Source organism: Arachis ipaensis, chromosome B10, assembly GCF_000816755.2.
Source record: "Arachis ipaensis cultivar K30076 chromosome B10, Araip1.1, whole genome shotgun sequence".
NCBI classification, from domain to species: Eukaryota; Viridiplantae; Streptophyta; class Magnoliopsida; order Fabales; family Fabaceae; genus Arachis; species Arachis ipaensis.
This window is the reverse complement of record NC_029794.2, coordinates 90,673,642-90,682,397: the sequence shown is the minus strand read 5'-3', so window position 1 is coordinate 90,682,397 and position 8,756 is coordinate 90,673,642. Positions and strand designations below refer to the sequence as shown.

The window sequence follows — 8,756 nt, the reverse complement described above, 5'->3', positions numbered from 1 at the left end:
ACCATACTAATTAATTTAAAAAATAATTAACTCAGATAATAATAAACTTAGAAAATTAACAACAATAAACAATAAGCCAATAATTAACTCAGAAAATAAACAAGTTAAGAATAACTCAGATAATTAACAACAATCAACTAATTAACTCAGAAAATAATTAACTTATACAATAATAAACTTACAAAATTAACAACAATAAACAATAAGTCTAAATTAACTACGAAAATAAACAAGTAAATATTAACTCTGACAATGAACAAGAATTAACTAATCAACATTACAAGATTAATATTTAATTTTGGGAGTATTTTAATGGAGGTTTCTAAAAACCTCTATAATACATTTTATTTATGCCAATTTAGGAAACCTCCACTAATAATTAATATAGAATTAAAATACAAAATTCTCCCTCCAAAACATTTCTTATTTTCGTAGAAATGAGAGAGTGGTTAGCAGAGGAGAGAACGTCGATAAAACCCTAAATTCTCTACCACCATTTTCACTGCCGTTTTCGCCGGCGGCACCATTACAAATGCTGTGTCCGTTGCTGTAGAAAGCTTTTGAATTGAGCCACCGATTTTATCAACGCGTTTTCAGATCTGTCTCTCGATATTGTCGTTGCTGTCACTGTTGCCACCGCAATTTTCGCCGCCGTTGCCGCCACAGTTTCAGCCGTCGATACCACCATAGTTGCTGTGGGACAACACGTTTTCAGATATGTTCACTCCCGAGCTTCTTCTTCAACGCCGCTTCCTCTCACTCCAATTTCTCCTTTGAAGTATCGCTGGTACTTCTTTTTCTTCTTCTTCCCTATTAATTTGCTCATATTTCTTCTTTGTTAACAATAAATTTCTTCTCTGTTTTGCCTCCTCAGTTTTGCTGCAACTTTTTCACTGGTATCCCCTCTTGTTCTGTATTTTTTTTATTATTTTTCATTTGTGTTGATAAGGAGTATTGGAAACGTGGCAGGGAAGACATGATAATTGATCATTGAAGCTGTTTTGTTTCATGCTAATAGATTTTAAGTTTTGGCAGAATAATTCTCTCTCTCTCTCTCTCTCTCTTTCTCTCTCTCTCTCTCTCTCTCTCTCTAATTCGGAGGAAGCGGCTAGGGTTTCTCTTACTTGCATCTCGATTTAGCAGCATCTGCATCCAATAATCTTGCTTGAAATTTGTTATGGAGGTAACACCATATTAGATTTTCCCGATTTCTCTGATTATTCGGTTGCAAACAAAAAGGAGAACATTTGTTACTTGTCTTAACAACTTTACTATTTAGAATTTAGCTCCGATCCTCAATTTGATTCGATTGCTTCTGAGAATTATTTGATTCGTTTGAATTTGAGATTGCTATGTTGTGTGCTGGTGCGGTTGCTTATTCATAGTTCTTATCTGATGTTTAATCTATTTTGAGGGTGGGGGAGCTTTATGTGTTTCATATATTTTTTTATTAGTTGTGTTCTGATTTTGGGGATTTTTTGGAGGTTGTTGTTCTTGTAGGGATCTCCTAGGATTCAAGATATCAACAAGTCTAAGGCACATTTGACTTCAGCTGCTGCTTTTGTGGAGGGTGGAATTCAGGATGCTTGTGATGATGCTTGCAGCATCTGTCTTGAAGCCTTCTGTGACAGTGATTCTTCCACCGTATGACCTTAATTTTTTTTATCACGTGTTCATTTCTTTGGATGATTGTTGTTTGACTCTTTTGATCATGCTGGTTTCTTTCACCCTTCCTGCAGGTGACAAATTGCATGCATGAGTTTCATTTTATGTGCATTTTGGAATGGTACTGTTCTTTGGTTTTCTCTGTTAACTGTTTAGTTCTATATTTTTGACCTGTGCAAGACTGTACAGTATCTGTGACGATGAATTTTTTGCTGAAATATTGTTGTATCCTGATGCTACCCCTACATACAGGATAATTGATCATTGAAGTTGTTTTGTAGTTTCTTATACATGCAAGTCTATCTTGATTCTTTTATAGTGAGAATTATGGATATTCATTTGGCATTTCAGTTTCGTTGTACCATTTTTACGCTTTGGTAAATTCATCTGTGGTGGACCTCATTTTGCTTTAACATCTGATGCTTTGAAGAAAGTTCATACTGGCAGAGCTTCACATGAAGTCCTATTAAGTATTGCTCATGCGGTAGGTACCACCATATTCTTCTTCTTTGGTATCTCTCTCAAGAAGACTAATAGTGGTTTATTTGCTTAATATATCAATTTTGGTCCTATTTTATAGAATATGATTATGATATCAGTATCTACTTCTTTAGAGCCTAAACAAGTTATTGATGATGAAGAAACAACTCACCATGTTGTGGATGTAGATAAAGTAGCAAATAGCCTTGCTGCAGGTGTTCATTCTGATAATGTTGATGTAGATAAATCAGCAATCAACCTCACTGCTAATGTTGATTCTGATATTGGTGAATTGATTCCAGCATCCTCGGAATCTGAAAAAGTTGTTGTTGATGAAGAAACAACTAACCATATTGTGGAAGAGCCATTTGATGAAGTAAAATGGAAAAATCAGTCAGGGTTAGTCTTTATTATCTTCTTTCCAAAAGCTAAATTAACATTTGCTTTGGATTTAATTTCTTTTAGTGACCTTAATGGCTGAGAACATCCCCTCATAATTCTATTTTTTATGAGTTAATGTGCTACTGGTTCTAATATGAATATAAGATTTGTGATTATTTTATGTTAGTTACATGACTTGGTTGCAACACCGAATTTGGTAAACAAAGCAGATGTGGAAAGTATGGGAAGAAATTATTATGAAAACCCATCACTTCCTACTGTACCAGAGACACATTATGTTGAGACAGCTAGTCATAGGTATGCAAACTATATTCTCCCTTCAGTTTTGTAAATTAATGATGAAACTATCTTTTTCTGGTCGTCAACATGTGATTAGTGAAATGTGTTCTCTCTATTGAAAACTAACTGATGCTCTCTTTGCATGTTATAATTTTAATAACTGAATGATGAACGGATTTTTGCTAGTAAAGAATTTACAAATAAATTCCCGTTGCAAGTATAGTTTCTAAACCAACAAGAATCCTTTCATACAAAAAAAATTATTTGTCACTAAAGCAAACCCAATAAAAATAAATCGAAGTATTTAAACCTCGGGTCGTATCTCAAGGAATTGCAGGGAAGTATAGTTATTATTGGTTATGAAAAAGTATCTTTTTGGATTTTTGAAGGGTTGAACAAGGAATGTAAATGATAAGAAAATAAACTAATAATTAAGAAAACTCTTGGCAAGGTATGAGAATTAGAAGTCCTATCCTAGCTATCCTTATCAATTGTAATATCAATTGTCCATTGCTCCCACTTGGTTAACCTCTAACTATGAAGGTAAGTCAAATGGATAAATCAATATGAATCCTCAAGTCCTAGTCAACTCCCAAGGAAATACTAGAGTTAGTGGAATTCAAGTCAATTAGCAACTTTCAATTATCAATCAACAAAGGAGTTTGTTAACTCAGGAGTCTCCAATTACTCAATTCAAGCTAAAAGTATAAAAATCTAACTTAAAATCCAACCAAGCATTTTATCAAACACTTGAAAGGCACAACATAAAAGCATAGAAAAGCAACAAGAGATAATAAATCTAAACAACCAATAATTGTAAGCATCAATGATAACAATAAAGCAAGAAGCAATAAATATGAAATACCTCAAATTGCATTAAATAGAAAATTAAATCTAACATGGAGTTCATAAACCAAATTGGAGAATAAATAAATCAACAAGAGGAATAAGTAAAATAGAGTTCTAGAACTAATAAGAGTAGAAGAAACTAAATTAAACTAAGATAGAAATCTGAAATTGAGAGGAACTAAAACTAAAAATCCTAAAACCTAGAAAGAGGAGAGAGCCTCTCTCTCTAGAAAACTACATCTAAAACCTAAAATTCTTGTGAATGAAAGTTGTATGTATGAATTGATGATGATTTCCTCACTCTGTAGCCTCTAATATGTATTTTTTGGGCCAAAAATTGGGTCCAAACTTGGCCAAATATCGCCCCCAGTGTCTTCAGCATTTTCTGCAAGGAGCGCATGTCACGCGTACGCGTCGCCCACGCGTACGCGTCGTTGAACTTTCACACGGTCACGCGTACGCGTAATGCACGCGTGCGCGTCACCTAACAGCATGGCAACTATGGCGAATTATATATCATTTCGAAGCCCCGGATGTTAGCTTTCCAACGCAACTAGAACCGCCTCATTTGGACCTCTGTAGCTAAGTTATGATTGATTTAGTCCGAAGAGGTTAGGCTTGACAGCTTAGCAATTCCTTCAATTTCTTGTATTCCTTCCACTTTTGCATGCTTCCTTTCCATTCTCTAAGTCATTCCTGCCCTATAAACCCTGAAATCACTTAACACATATATCACGGCATCGAATGGTAATACGAGAGGATTAAGATTAGTAATTTAAGGCCAAAGAAACATATTTTCAATCAAGGCACAGAATTTGGAAGGAAAATGCAAAACATGCGAATTATATGAATAAGTATGAGTTTAGTGGATAAAATCCACTCAATTAAGCACAAAATATACTATGAAATAGTGGTGCATCACTGAACAATCATACAACTGATGCTCTCATTGCATATTCAGGATCAGCATCTGCTACAATTAATGATAGCAAGAAAGTTTCACGCCAAGATATTGAGCTTGTAAGCAAATCCTACTAGCTTGTCAGGAAGCTAATTTAAAATTTAAAATATATAAATCTTTACATGCTTTCTTTGTTCACGTTCTCAACAATCACAATGTGAATTCTTGATTTTCATCTTGTATTAAACACTTTCTCAACAATAAATACTTTCATCTTGTAACACATTGAAAGGGATGTGAAGATAATGTAGCTACTAACTTGGCAAGAGATATGTTTGAATGAAAATTTGTACAAAATTTTACCAAAGATAACACTTTAAGATTTTTATTTATTATGTGCTTGACATTTTACCAAAGGCTGATGATGTTATTAATTAATAGTATTTATTATTGGAGCAGATTTCATATGGAAAGATAGCCACTAATAATAATAGCAGAGGCAGAGGCAGAGGCAGAGCTTGTGACACAGACCTTTGTATACCATTGGTCAATTGAAGGTGAATAACAGTAATATGTTTAACCTTAATACTTTGGCCCTTCTATACTTTCCATGTATGTATATTCTCACTTATTGTGCTTGTAGCTTATTTGAAAGTTATTGACTAGCATGTTTTATGGGATAGAATTAGACGCTAGTATCTAGTTGGTGTAAAAATCATGATCTTTATAGGAGAGTTCCCTCATATTCAGAGATTAGAAGGCTATGCTTTTAGATAAATATTTTGTTTTATGATTTGGCTTTTGTATAGGGGATTTCTTATCCCCTATTTTATTTTATCCTGCTCCTCATCTAAATAAAATTGTTTTTTTGTCAAAAATAAAAATAAAAATCAATGTAACTTGCAAGTGAATCTGAGCCTGTAAAGATGTTTGAGAGTACTGCCAATTTAGCCAACAACCAGATAATTAATTACTAATGCGATCCTACAGAAAAATGGTTGGTCTTGATTGGCATTACTCCTGGTTCACTGGAGGTATATTTCTGATGCCTACTATATTAGATTATTAGGTCAGGTGGAATACATTTCAACTATGCCATAGTTTTTTTAGCTCATATTTTCTTGTCTTTCTATGTATTATTGCTGGGATTATCTGTGTATAATTGTACCTCAATTATTATCTTGTTATTGTGATGTTTACAAGCCTGATCTACTTTATTTGTGCTTGCTGTTGTTTTATCATAGAGGCCACAATTGGTGAAGGAAAACATGCAACTTTACTCCGTGGATCAGAAGTGTAGTCAGGCTCTTGAAGCTTATGCTGCATGCTTTTCTCAATTTAAGGTGAGATTTGATATGATTATGCGCTCCTGCACTTATTTATTAATCACCTGAATAATTGCGTACTTTGACTGCTATGTGTTGGATGAAATCTAATTTTTCTTTTAGACAGGTTCCTGGAAATGATAATCCTTTAGTTTTGATATCTTTTGCCTCAAAGACACTTAATGCTGGTCAAATTATATTGAAGCTGCATGTTATTGAGCTGGATGCACAGCCAGGTCTGCATATTTTTGCCTCTCACACCTATCTCTTATGTTTTCATTCTATGGCAACATGGGTGTTACACAAACGTGTCTTGTAGTAATAAGTTACTTGTCCTCTCCTGATTTTTCAAATTTAAATCCCAGTGATATTGGTAATGATGAACGTTTGTAGCCATGATGGGTAATGAGTTAAAGAGGCAGTAATTTTTTGACAATTCATGAGGACATGTGGTAAACTTGCATTTGGTAGTTGATGTCATAAATCCATAAGCTATATGTTGAAATCAGTCAGGGCTCGTGAGGATGAATAGGATATTTTAAAATTGAACTTTTTTCTATCATTGTATTAGCTGTGATTAAATTTTTCTCTAGAGTCTAACTTGTTAATCTATCAAATTTGTTTTCATGGTTATATGAAGTTAGGGTTGCAAACATTGAAAATGCTTGCATAATTGTGCATGTATGAGTTTCAAGGTTCACCAGATGCATTCTCTGCTTTAGTTCATGAATATAAAATACCCCCTAAAGGTCTTTTGAGATTGCATTTATATTTTCATTTTGATACTTTTATGTAATTAGATTATATTGAAATATTGAAGTTGTTGTTTTATTTTACTTTTTAAAGAAAAACAATAATAGTTATGAAGAACAATACCATATGTAATTATGTTTAGAACTATTGACATTGAGAAATTTTTTACATAAAGTTATGTCTTATATTGAGGAATTATGTTATAAAATATTTAATTTTTAAATTTTGATATTAAAAATAAATTTCTAATTTGAGAATATGTAAATGAGATGAGATTAATGAATGATTTAAAATTAAAAATAAATAAATAATTATAAGGTTTGTGGAGGTTTGAAAATGTCATAAAATAGTTAATTTTTGTTAAATTAAAAAATCAATTTGTGGAGATTTTTAACTGCCACAAAAGTTATTTAAAAACGTCACAAAAGTCCAATATAAAACCCCACTAAACACACTCAACCGCCTGCTCCCCCATTGAATAGATTATGGAGGTTTTTAAAAACCTCCATAAAAGACCTCATGGCACCTCAAATTTTGGGGATTTTAGAAACTCCCACAAACTATTTGGTGGTGGTTATAAACCTCCACAAATAAGAGAAAAAACTGCCACAAATAAACAAAAGTCTTGTAGTGTAACTTAGAAAAAATTAACTTAAACAACACCAGAACAGAAATTAGAACAATGCAGTTGGGGATCTTACACTTGCAGAACAATAAACAGAAATCAAAATAATAAATAGAAATTAGAACAATAAACATAGAATCATCAAAATAAAATTCAAAATCAAAATCACAAACAAAGTTTCAAACATAGAATCATCAAAACAAAATTTAAAAAAATCTTAAATCAAAACAAAATTAAAACACCCTAAATTTAAACTAATACATGAACTAAATATGAAAAATAGTTATATCTCTAATACAAACATCCTAATTATAAATTTTCTAATACAAAACAAATTAAAATTAGATAAAATAGGATTTAAGGTTTAACTAACCAAAACTGATTGGTGAGTTACCTGGAGACAATAATGGCGCAGAGGACTTTTCTAGCGTGGTGGTAGCATAGACGACGAAGTGGCAGCGGCAGTAACCAAACGACAGGGAGGCATTAGGGTTTTTTTAAAATAAATTAAGAAAAAGTAGATACAAGGAGAAGGACAATATACTTGAAGGGAGAAAGAAGGCGGTTCCGGCGACATAGGAAATAGCGGCGACAACGATGGTAGCAATGGCGGCGGAAGTAGTGGCGGCGACGAAAATGGCGGCACAAGGAGTCCACGCAATGTTTGAACATTGTTGGTGGTGTCCGACGCTGGTGGAGGGGCTGTCGGAGGTGGTTTGTTCGACGATAACACTTTGTGAATGACCAAAATGCAACGTTCCACTAATTCAAATTACCGGTAGATAAATCCCTCGGTAAATCCGACGGTAATGATCGCGCCAATGTTTCCTTTTTTTCCCTCCAATTATTACTAGCAAATTTATTATCAGAAAACCGAATTCGACAGTAATTTTTACCTAATGAATTTATTGCCAAATCCACCGGTAAACCTGCCGCTAATGTCCAATAGTAAATCCAACATTAAATTTAATGGTATTATGCGTTTTTCTTGTAGTGAGACACCACCATCCCAGACCCTATAATCACCACAACTGCCTATTGAAAATTTTAAGATCCCTTAATCCCATGACCATTCATATTAAATCAATATGAAAGAGAGTTGAGAGTGGCAAAGCGTATCCGAATTTGTGAATATAATTGAGAGAGTTTAGTTCTTTGATCTTCCTCAATCAAAAGTTTGGTACTTTGGTTTTTCTTAACCAATGCCTTTTGTATACCTGACAGGGCTGAATCGTAACTCCTCTGATGAAAAAAGAGCTACAAAGATAGCTTTTATGTGTTTTTTGGGAACCAAAACCCTAAAGTCACTATTTATGAGTATGGCACCCATTAACTTTAAAACCCAAATAAAATAGTGTTTCTGATTTTATTCTCATTTAATTCTAAATCAAAATTAATAATAACTTATTTAATTCAACATTTATGATAATAAATGATATCACCGTTATATAAGTCATATAATATGAAATAACTTAAT

The 8,756-nt window shown here is 33.2% G+C and overlaps 1 long non-coding RNA gene across 1 annotated transcript; it reads left to right on the top strand.

Moving 5' to 3' along the window:
- Positions 5,820–6,241, top strand: LOC110267622. Its single transcript, XR_002355443.1, has 2 exons — positions 5,820–5,919; positions 6,029–6,241. It is a non-coding gene; the product is annotated as an uncharacterized LOC110267622 (long non-coding RNA).